The sequence below is a fragment of the Gavialis gangeticus genome, unplaced genomic scaffold, assembly GCF_001723915.1.
Source record: "Gavialis gangeticus isolate Ggan-Ray unplaced genomic scaffold, GavGan_comp1, whole genome shotgun sequence".
Lineage (NCBI taxonomy): Eukaryota > Metazoa > Chordata > Crocodylia > Gavialidae > Gavialis > Gavialis gangeticus.
In genome coordinates this window covers 9,471,854-9,482,933 of record NW_017729000.1, presented here as the reverse complement: position 1 = coordinate 9,482,933, position 11,080 = coordinate 9,471,854, and the positions used below count along the sequence as shown (strand labels likewise).

Here is an 11,080-nt window from a genome sequence, read left to right as displayed (position 1 = left end):
CCAAAAAGGTTGAAAACCCCTGTACTACATAATCAGGACCTAAGACTTCTATAATATCCTGATGAGATTTTCTTATTTCCCTTATATTGTAAGTTTTGCTTCATTCGGACAATGTTTTTTATGAAGGGTTAGAACTGGTAGGAAAACTGTTTCTGCTGGAAGCCAGACTTTGTTTGACTTCCAGAAACATAAAACGAAGCATTTTGGCCCAGAGCTGCTAAAACCCAAACATTTAAAAAGATGATGTCAGAGAAACTCTAAGCAAAAATTATTATTTTTTTGGTCAAAAATAATTTTTCATCCAAAAATGTTTACAGAAAGTTTAAAACTAATCCTGCTACTCATATGATAGCACAGCACATTGTTGTCTGCAGTTTGAACCTGAGCCAGCAAACTTTGAGGCAGCTTATTACATTCCCTTCATGTTGCTGAAAGATTGAATACAGTTGACAAGTGTTTATGGTTATCAACATAATCTAAAATGAACTTTCCTAGTAAAATAATACAAAGGTAAATGTGCTGACAGAAGTAACTAAGCCAGAAACTCCACTTTGGTTAAGTTGCTTCAGGGAAACATTTCATACATAGAAATTATGTTTTCAAGAGGAAAAAATCATTATGAGAAGAATTTCATTATTACAGAAAAGAATATAATGGCTTTATATATGATGGAGAAAGATGATATCTTTCATTTGAAGCCTCTTTTAATGCACTGGTGACTTTACCATTTCAACTAAATGCCAAGAAAGATGCATGTTAGGAACTCGGGTGTCTTTATTACTGCAGCATATTATACTGGCGTGTTTTTTATTGAGCAAGTGCCATTGAGCAGAGCAGACATTTCAGAGCAGAATTCTTTTCCATTTGAAAGTTTTTAAAAACCGTTTTGCCTTTTGGTTCATTCCTTTTTGACTCTCTTGCTTGTAATGTGCTGTTCTTATCCTTCCCCTCTTGCCTTCCCATTACTGTTTAGCTTTATTAGCCTTTGTTCGTGCAATATTCAGTGCTCTCGAAATTTAAAAATAACATGACTAAATCACTCAAGAGAAACTCTTTGGGTTCAGCTTTGATTGAGTCATTTGAAGGGGACAGCTCAGTGATACCCCTCCATACACATCCTGTTTTTATTACCCTGAGTATTTCACTTTAGTGTTATGGCTTGGAATAAAAGTGTTTGATGATAAATATATTTAGATGATTCCTTTTTCCATTAGTAAGGAGGTTTGCATATTGTGTATGTTATATCCAAATAATGTGATAGTGTTCATAATTCTGTTCATAAGCTTTCATTTAGTGCCATTATTTTTAGCAGAATAATGAAACTTCATTTTTATACCCTTTTAAAATGCTTTACAAAGGAGTTGGTTTGCCTTGTCCCCATTTTACAGATGGGGAAACTGAGGTATAGAAAGGGGCAGGTTGAATGTTGCCCAAGTTCTCCTAGCCATTACTAGCAAAACCAGGACTTAGACTGGGGGCTTCTGAACCTGGCACTTTTTCCAGCAGGTCACTCTATAGTGATTTCTATTTTAAAACAATGGCATGATTGTTTGAGTACCTTACCCTTTGAGTACTTTATTCATATCTCATCAGGCTCAAACCACTTGAATGTTCTTATAGACTTCTTTATCCTGTTTCATCTCTTTTGAGATCTGAGGAGGGGAGGTCTGATGTAGTTAATCCTACTACAGTTTTTCCCCAGTAACAGAACTCAGTGATGACAAGACTTCCAAGTAGACAGAGACTTGATCTCGCTTCCACACAATCTTTGCACCAGTGTAACTTCACTGTCTTTCAAGAAGTTGTTTCTGATTTACATACTTAAGTATGAAGAGACTATCTGTCACATCATAGGTGAGTGTCCCTAAATCCCTTCATATTGGCTAGTGTGAGATGGGAATGTTTTCATTAAAAAAAAAGAAACAGAGGCAAAATTCAAGTTTCATATAGGCTTTACATCAGGATGAAAATCCTAATTTTTTTCCCCCACAAAGCAGAATAGTGGCTTTTTGATCAGTAGTTGAAGGGTGAGTATGTTTTGTGCTATGTAACGCTGATGCCCGACAGCTAAGAGGCACCATGAGCCATTAATCATGTGAGCAGCCCCACTGGAATCTAGTGGAGCTATTTGTGGAAACAGGTGTTCACTTAACATGAGTGCATGGTAGCTTTGAGATACCACTAGTGCAATTCACCTTCAAATATATAAGGAGTCTGTGGTTCCTAACCCCACTTTTGTCCTCAGATAAAATATCAATTCATTTTAAAATGGTAAATAGATGCTGATTGGGGTTTTTTTAGCATGCTAGGCCATGACTCTTGTGTCCAGTGAGTCTCTAAAGAAATATAAAAGAAAAGTAGCTTAAAAGAGATGAATCCAACAAAAGACTATGAATATTCAAGCAGGCAGAGCAAAAGGACATAGTGATGCTGAAGGAAAAAAGAAGAGTAGGGAAGGGAGTGGGGGAAGGCACACATAAATAGACACTTAACGAAACACAAGTGAAAAGGTTAATTTTCTCTGTTAAACTTCGCTATCACATCAGTCACCTGCACGTGACCTGGCTGGACAGTGCCAATAAACTTCTCTAGGCTACTTTTCTGTTGTGCCAGCTTCTACTTTGCTCTGTCAAGCAGCAGAAGTTGAGGATCAACCAAAAGGCAGTGATTTTTTAAAATCCTAGGTGGGGATTAATGATTGATGGAGTCCTAGAGGTAATAGGTCTGAGTGCCTCTATTACAGGCTCCCTGCTCTGTCCAAGCACCAGTCTGGGGACCATGCTTTGTTTTACACAAGGCAGGCAGATTTATCAAAAGCTCTGTATACCTTAACAGGTACAGAGCTGCTGGGCACGTAACAGCTACGAGCACAGGAAGCTGCAGGGGCTCAGGAAAATTAAACCTATTCTGGAAATGGCAGACTGGTTCCTCCCTGGTACTTTGGCTTATCCCTGTGAAAATTCCTGAGACGATATTTGGGGTCTTTTGATTGTGCCTAGCTCCTGTCCAGTTGCTGAGATGAGATGATGACCATGATGTGCATGATTGGAAAGATCCAATATCTGGTATTGATAGTACAGATAAAAATCCCAACAGCACAGAGCTGAAACACTTCTTAAGTAGCATCCAACTGTTCACATTCTGACAAAAAAAAATTCAGGGGAGCCAGTCCCTAGTGGAGCTCTGTTTATAGATAAACCAATAAACACTCGCTAACAGCCTGGCCCAGGCAGTTTAAACATACGTTTTAAACAGCTGTGCCATTAAAGCAGTGCAAAAGGGCATTAAGCCACTTGAAGGGCCAATTTTGTGGTGTGTACAAGTGGCCTTAATGGTTTATTTATTATAGAAATAAATTTGAAGGCCCAAATCTATTGAGCTTTTATTCTCTACTTCCCTGCCTCAGATTGAGCCACTTTACATTTGTGCAGATGGGTTAGAAATACGATCATGTTGGCGTGGCAGATATATATCCACAGTAGGAAGGCTGTGGCAAATCAGATCCTTTTAGTTTATTCCTGGCTAGAGCTGTTTAGAAAAAGGGATGCACCTTGCACAAAATTGTGTTGTGGACAATTTGTCGTCCCCTTCTCTCTGCCTCCTCCCCGTTTAAAAGAAAATATAACTTTTATCCAAGCAGTTCTAGAAGCAGCCCTGTCCCTAGTTGGCTGTGAATTGCTTCATATTTACCTGTACAAGATATAAGCACAAGGTAAGAAACAAACTCCAGAACATCTCAAAACTACATGAAAAAATATTTTTTATTAATATGCATGATCTGGCATGTGCCATTCTTTACCCACTTTAACTCAGAGAATTATATTCAGGTTTCCAGACAGCAATGTGTTTTGATGAAAGTGTTTCTTTGTGGAAGTCATGAGGAGGGACTGTTCCTGTTCATTGATGCAACTGGGATAATTCTTCACAGCCTCCACAACTTGTTTCACAAATATATTTATTCATATTTATTTGATTGCCATGCAGAATGTACAATAGAACACGATGTTCTGCCTAATCTCATTGTTGTTAAATTAATTCCTGAATTCTTCTAGTTCAAGACAAAGAAAAGGAAGTTTTAATGCTGTGCTTTGGATATGTTAAATGGGTGAAGAGATATCAATGCCATGTTTAATAGATTGCTTGCTATTTTCAGTTGTTGAAGCTTTTCTTCGTGATTGTTTTCATGGCTGCGTTTTTGCCAAGCTGTGACCTACACAGCTGTTTGTGCGAGATGTCTGCCCATGCTGTGATTTTTTTTTTTCAATGCTAAATATGAAGCAATTAGTAGTGATTCATGCTTGTAAGTGCGGCTTGAAGGTTCAGTCTAGGAACTGTGCTTTTGTGTGATTTTGTGTAAGTGGTGCTTCAGCATATTTAATAAGGTCATCTATAATATATGTTTGAAAACTGCATAAATTGATCCAGGAAAACATTTCTGATTGCATGAATAACAGTTATTGCGCATGCTTTACATATGGTAAACGTTAAGCTTGAGAGCGATTTTTTTTTTTTTTTTACAATATTCATCCTAAAATCTAATATCCTCCTGAGTAAGACTTTTGAATGGCGTGAGGAAATGCTGGCGGCAGTGGAAGTTCTCCATCCAAATGCTGCGCATCTCATCCTGGCAGGCCCGCTGGAAGCATTCCTTCATGCCAGGATGGATCCGGGAGGGAGGGGCGGAGGTGCACTGGTGCATTTGCACCTCCCTTTGATTCCCGCTCCACCCAAAGTTTAAAACCAACTGGCTGGCAGTGGCAGCAGTGTTTCTAGTTAGGCAGTGCCGAGGGAGCCAATTGACTTCATGGCTCACTGTAATCTACCTGCTCCTTTCTAAGCTCTTCATCCCATAGGATTTAATGACCCTTTCTTTTCTTTGTTTTTTCCAAATGTTCTTTCTGTTCCACCAATCAAGCTATCCTTTGTTCTGTAATTCTGCTGTAAGTTAGCTGCTCCCAGTAATGAAGCTCTTTTTTCAAAGCCCTGCAGATTGTTTTTAACTCATTCTAATGAAGTTATATTTGTTTTTTTGCTTCAATCTTAAACTGTTACAACTCTAAGCCCCTAGCGTATTAGTAGAGCTTTTAGTTTATTTTTACTAGTGAAAAAATATGTCTTGCTTTATGCGTAATGATGCATCTCACCATGTGCACCTCCTTTTCAAATTTCTAGACTCACCCATGGCTTCAGTAACTAGAAATCCAGGAGTTGGCTCAAATTGCATGAAGAAAGTGTGGGGTAGGATTGTGAACAGTATGTGCATGTCACCTTCAAGCAGAAAAAGCTCCTAGTCAATGAAAATCAGGGTAAGAAAAGAGCCAAAGCCACTATGTTTGCAACGGGCCAGTCACAGATTGACTTTAGTGGATTTATGCCAGTTAACAGCAGCAAAGGAAGCTGAGGATTGGGCCTGGTGTGCCAAAATGTTTTAAGATGGGGGGTTGTCAACCAGGGGTACACGTACCCCAGGGGGAACTTGGGAAGGCCCCAGGGGGTACATGGCAGCAGCACAGTGAAGCATGTGCTTCTGGTTTTGCGCCATGCCCCCCCCTCTAGTTGACTGGCTGGGGAACTTTGCTTCTTGACTGTCCGCCAGGGATATACCAACCGAAAAAGGTTGAAAACCTCTGTTTTAAGAAATGCAGGAGTGTAAATCTGGAGTAAGGCCACTGACTTTGGGCAGGGAGGTTACTCTCATTTAAGAACAGTGACATAAAAGCTTAATCCTGCTTGGTGCTTTCAAATCTACTGGAAGAATTTGATACAATGTGCTCTCAATTGAGAACCAAGAGCTAATTAAAACTGGTCCCTGTATCTGCAGCTAATAGGCCAAATCCTGGATTGCTTCCAAAAACCTGATGACTGCTTTAATTTGCACCAGCTCAGGGGCCATTCCAGCAGCCAGATATTGGTGGGGCCATACCCCTTTCTCCTAGCCTCTGCCTCTTACATGGGCAGTCAATTTGTAAAGGATCTGCTTTAGTGTCTGTGCCGCATCTGAGGATTGAGGGGTTTCAGTCTGTTTTACAACAGGGAGTAGGCTCAATGATGTGGACAAGCTGGCATTCTCTAATGGACCTCACGTAAAAGGAATTCAACAAGAGTGCAACAGCTTTACTGAATTTACAGTGTAAAAATGCAGCAAAGCTGCATACCTGCATATCTAACTGAATCATAGCTTTTCCCCCTAAATTGTTTAATTCTACTTGTAAACCTAAGTGTCAGACATTAAACTAGCCAATGCTAATGCAGTAATTGTCAACAACAAGGAGAAACCTGCATTTGTGCAGATGGCTAGGATAACACCTAGGGCTTATTGTGCCTTTCAAGCTGGCTAGAATTATGCAGGCACCTGTCCTCCTGCTAATGGGAGTTTTATGTGTAAGCTCCTATGTGAACTATTGAACAAGCGCTTCTAAAGTTTTGCTTGGTAAACAAGCTCCATGGAAAAGTACTGACTTGGTAAAAAAAAAGAATAAATACAAAAAATTACAAGTACTGACTTGTAAAATAAAAGAAAAAAAAACCAAACTCCAGCTATGCTCATGTGCTTTGCTATTTTGATAATCCAGACTGACCCAGCTGTTTTGTTGTATATTCATCTTACCATGACAATTCTGTGTTGTATAACTAAAGGTGCAAATAGGCAAGACCCAAGTTCAGTTTAGGTGGCTTAAAGGCAGTTAAACCTATGCCAGATAGGGTGCATTCAGGCATGCCGCTGTTGGGAGTGGCATGGGCAGCCCAAGCCTGAGGTAAGTAACTCCAGGTGGGGAGGGGGTGAATGGTGGTATTGGGGGGTGGGGGCATGGATCTGCAGGGTGGGCCTGCAGGACTGGCTGCCAAGTCTGGGGAGCTAGTTGGGGCCTAAAAATAGCCTGGTCAGATTGGGGCGGTAGGAACAGCACAGCTCTGGGCCTGGGGTGTGGCTAGGCTTTCACAGCCCTGGGGCTCTGTTGTAAATGTGTACAGGCCTTCACTAGACCAGATTAAGCCACCTCACCTCTTGAGATGAAGCAATTTTACAATGGGTGCACCATTTTTAGGACAGTTTAAGCTCTGTGAATGTCTGCGTGCCTGGTCATTTAAATTAATCTAACTTGGTTAGGTCAATCTAAACATAATGCTTGTACATACCCTAAGAGGAGTTACAAGGTGTTCCCTAAGCTGCACAGCAGAATATAAGCTGCAAGGCAAGCCACATGATTCAGAAGACTGGTTGAAAGTGGACCACAGATTCAACCCTTTATATCAGACATACTCTCTGTGGAAGAGAACTGGTGGCACAGTGTGTAATGAGGAATATTAGGGGTGGGAATGAGGAATGTAGCCTGATAAGCGGGCATTGCTCAAAGGGAGCCTATCTTGGTACAATGTGTAGGGGCTAAGGGGTAAGAGTCGCACTGATTTTAAAAATGGACAGAAACGCTCTTGAGATCATATTTAAATTTTCATCCTATATCTCTCTGGGCCAGCAGGTAAAGAAATAACAGTCAATACAATTAGGAAGAGCCAAGATAAGCAAATTAAGCAGAGAGCAGCTACAGGTCAGTCCTTTCTTGTGCTTTTTAGTGCTAGCTATTGAAGATGCTGAAGCGGGGGTGTACTTCTGGTTTCACGGCAGGTGCTTCCAGGGGGTGCACATGCACCTGCGTGCACCCCCTACACGTCACCAATGTCCTTGCCTGTTCTGTGCCAAAAGACAAATTCAGAGTTAACTCTGGGTTGCTTTCATTTGCACATTGTGACTCTGATGCACAGGCTCCCCACCTGCCCATTGAAGCCCATAAGTATTTTAAACCTACAGCAAACAGGAAATACACACACACACATCTGAGAGCAGACTGTAACCTTATAGAAATATTCCTTCCCTTAGGTTACAGTGATGACTATAAATCCTTGTTTGCCCAAGACTACATCTTTGCTGGGGCTGAAGTATGATCCTAGAGCAAAGCTGTTCCATTTAGACAGAAATAACTTCATTAAAATGGAAGCCTTTAAGTTAATATGAGTATAAAGCCAGGCTTTTAAATGCTACAGTGCGTGTTTAGTGCACCAGTTTCCAGTGGTGTGCACAACGTGCTTTGTTCAGGTGGGTTGCTTAAATTTTATTAGGTCTGGCAGTTCTTTATTTCACTGCTGATTAGATGACCTATGAGCAGTGTAGCATGTCACCCTTGGGTTGGAGAAGAATCGGCGCTGCCTGTCGTGTTGGATTGGATTGTTGGGAAGGGTGAGTGCCTGCTTCCAAACGTTTGACAGAGATTAATAAAGTGCAAAGTTCTTTAAAGAGAAGCAATGACAAAATGGCAGGTGTTTTGTTTTTTCTTCTTCAAAGCAATACAGAAACATAGAGATTTGTGTTCAGCCCAACTGAGGGCTATAAGAGACACATGCATCTTCAGAAGATTTTAGATGCTGTGTGGCGATCTGTTGAGGTTCATAAACTTGAGCCTAGGGGTCCACTTTCCCCCTTGTGACATGATACATGATTCTCATTAAAGCTGAGAGCTTTAAGCGCATGCATTGAAGAGAAAACAGACCCCTGAGTATGATACTTTATTCCTGCTCATATAACATTTTGAATATCTATGGACCCCACCATATTTGACTTTCCCCCTTTTTTTTTAAAGATAGTCCCTCAGGCTGGTGCTTCTGGGAACAAGTTTGCGAGCTGCAAAACATCCATCATAACTACATAAGCAATCAACCCTAGTATCTAGAGTTCCCCAAAATAATAGACAAAAAACTGTGCTGGACATGTTCATTCTATTTGTTGCAATAATTCAATCCCTATACTTTCCAGGGAATGCTAATGACACGGAGGTCTGTTTTGTATGTTATCCGAGCACTACTACCTAAAGGGAAGTGTTTGCAGCTCTAGAATACCAGATAGAGAAACACATCTAAAGATAAAAGGGAGAGATGCTCTTCTGCACCTGAACCTTAGTGTAGGAGTAGGGTTTCAGGCCGTTAACTAAAACTCCTTCATCCTAAGCAAGCCTTCTCTCCAGCGACATTTAGAGCAGCTGTTAGGCTGTTTGCATACTGTTACTAAGTCTCTATTGAATGCTACACAAGGGGAAGATTGGACTAGAAAGCTTCATGCCCATTATGTCCACTCCATTCCTTAATATGCTGTGAAGCACAGACAAAGGCCTCATAGAAAATGGAAATTTTCCACAGAAATACATAATCAGAAATGCATTTGTATTGAATTTTTTTTCCAGTGAACTGCACTGGACAAAAATCTATTTATTCTGTTTTCTATAAACGGGGTAGAACCTCAGAAAAATGTATTCTGAGAAGGTCACACACAACTCAATGCACTTGTTGGGGGGGGGGGGGGGGAAGGTAGAGAAGAAGAGAAAATGCCAAAAAAAAATTGATACGTTCCACCCACGTACAGTTTTCCCAGTCCAATTCCTCTCTCTTCCCTTGCACTCTCTCATCATTTTCAAACAGTTGCAACATGTCATTGTGTTTATACCCCTCCGCAATTCATGAGCTGACACAGTCTAATAAAGGAAAGCAAATATATAAAGCAGCTTTCTAAAAAAGCATCATTGCTGTAAAAAGAGATGGGTTTTTTTCCCTCCACAGATTTATATGCTCTACTTATTAACAACAAAAAAGTTTTAACTTCATATACACCCATCTCCCCAGTGATTATTTCTAATATGTCTGCTACTACAGACTCCCTAATGGGTTAGGTTTATATAGCCTTCCTTTGAGACTAACTGTCTGTGACAGACAATTTTTAACCTTCAGTTCCAGAAATGATACCTTAAGAAGTAGTCTACTATTATCTTGTACTGTAGGGTTTGTGATAAGTTAGTTCTTTCTCTGCTGTCACTGAGTGCCTATTAAATTGAAACTCAAAGTACCTACGTTCTTGATTTGATCCTGAAACTTGAAATTTTAGCCAGGAGGTATAGGGAAACCTACATTTTAAGTGTTTAATCTACCTCAGCAAAATTTCATGAAAGGGTCTGCAAAGGAATATCAAACTCTGATATGTAATGACATATAGAAAGCAAATCAAAGAAACCCTTTTTTTTTTTTTTTTTACCAGTTGCGGCTATACTTAGCCACATTGAAATGTTGTGATAAAAATATCAGTGAATGCTTGTTCTAAAGTTGAAAGAATTATTAAAAAAAAAGTCATCTAATCTAAAAAAGCAGAATCTGGTCAAAGAAAGGACAGTACTGTAAGTTTTTTTTTACCCACTGTTTGAAAGCTGTAGAGACCCTGGGCTCTACAGGAATGCAGAGCAGACCCTGCTCTCCAGGAATGCAGAAGCAGGGGTACCCCATTTACCCATCTAGTAACCCCCCTCAACCTCTGGCCTAAATGCCTGGGACACCCTGAAGCCTGGTCAGCGCCCACGAATGGAATTAAATTGACAAGCAGCTTGGGCGGAAAGTGCTGTTTTAAGCCACAGAGATATTGGGCAGCTCCCCAGCGTGGGACCCAGAACCCCCTCAGTGGACCTGACTCTTCCCTCCAAATCCTCCTGGGATGGCATGGGCTGGGTCAAATGCAGGTGATATAGTTTGCGGCAGCAGAGTTCTGACTGCACACCAGAGCAGAAGTAGGTCTGGAAGGGACCTTAGGAGGTCATCTAGTCCAGTGGTTCTCAACCTTTTTTGTACCAGGACCCATTTGTAAACATTGGCCCGACCTGGTGCCTCTCACTCTCGACCCACTGCCCCCCGCCCCAGCCCTCCCATGTGTGGGGTCAGTGTGTGGGGCTGGGTTGGGTGTGCATGGGACATGGGGAGCCCCAAGCAGTCTGTTTCATATATTCTTGCAAATCATTTTTGGATCGCATCCCATGGATTGAGAAACGCTGATCTAGCCCAACCACCTGCTTGAGGTAGGATCAACCTATTCAAATCATCCCATACAACCATAATTTAAACTCTGCATAAGACTACCCTTCACCCTGAGACAACACAGATTTACACCCTACCCTGCTCCAAATAAAGCAGAGAAACCATGATAGCCAGTGTCCTCCTATAAGATATCAATATACGCTCAAGAGGTTCCAGGTAGAGGGCCACAGCCCCCACTACA

General features: G+C 41.0%; 1 protein-coding gene across 2 annotated transcripts in view; it reads left to right on the top strand.

The window, feature by feature from the left end:
* SPOCK1 (SPARC/osteonectin, cwcv and kazal like domains proteoglycan 1) overlaps nt 1-11,080 on the top strand; it is a 694,220-nt gene that overhangs the window by 148,029 nt on the left and 535,111 nt on the right. The gene's annotated exons all lie outside the window — the stretch shown is intronic.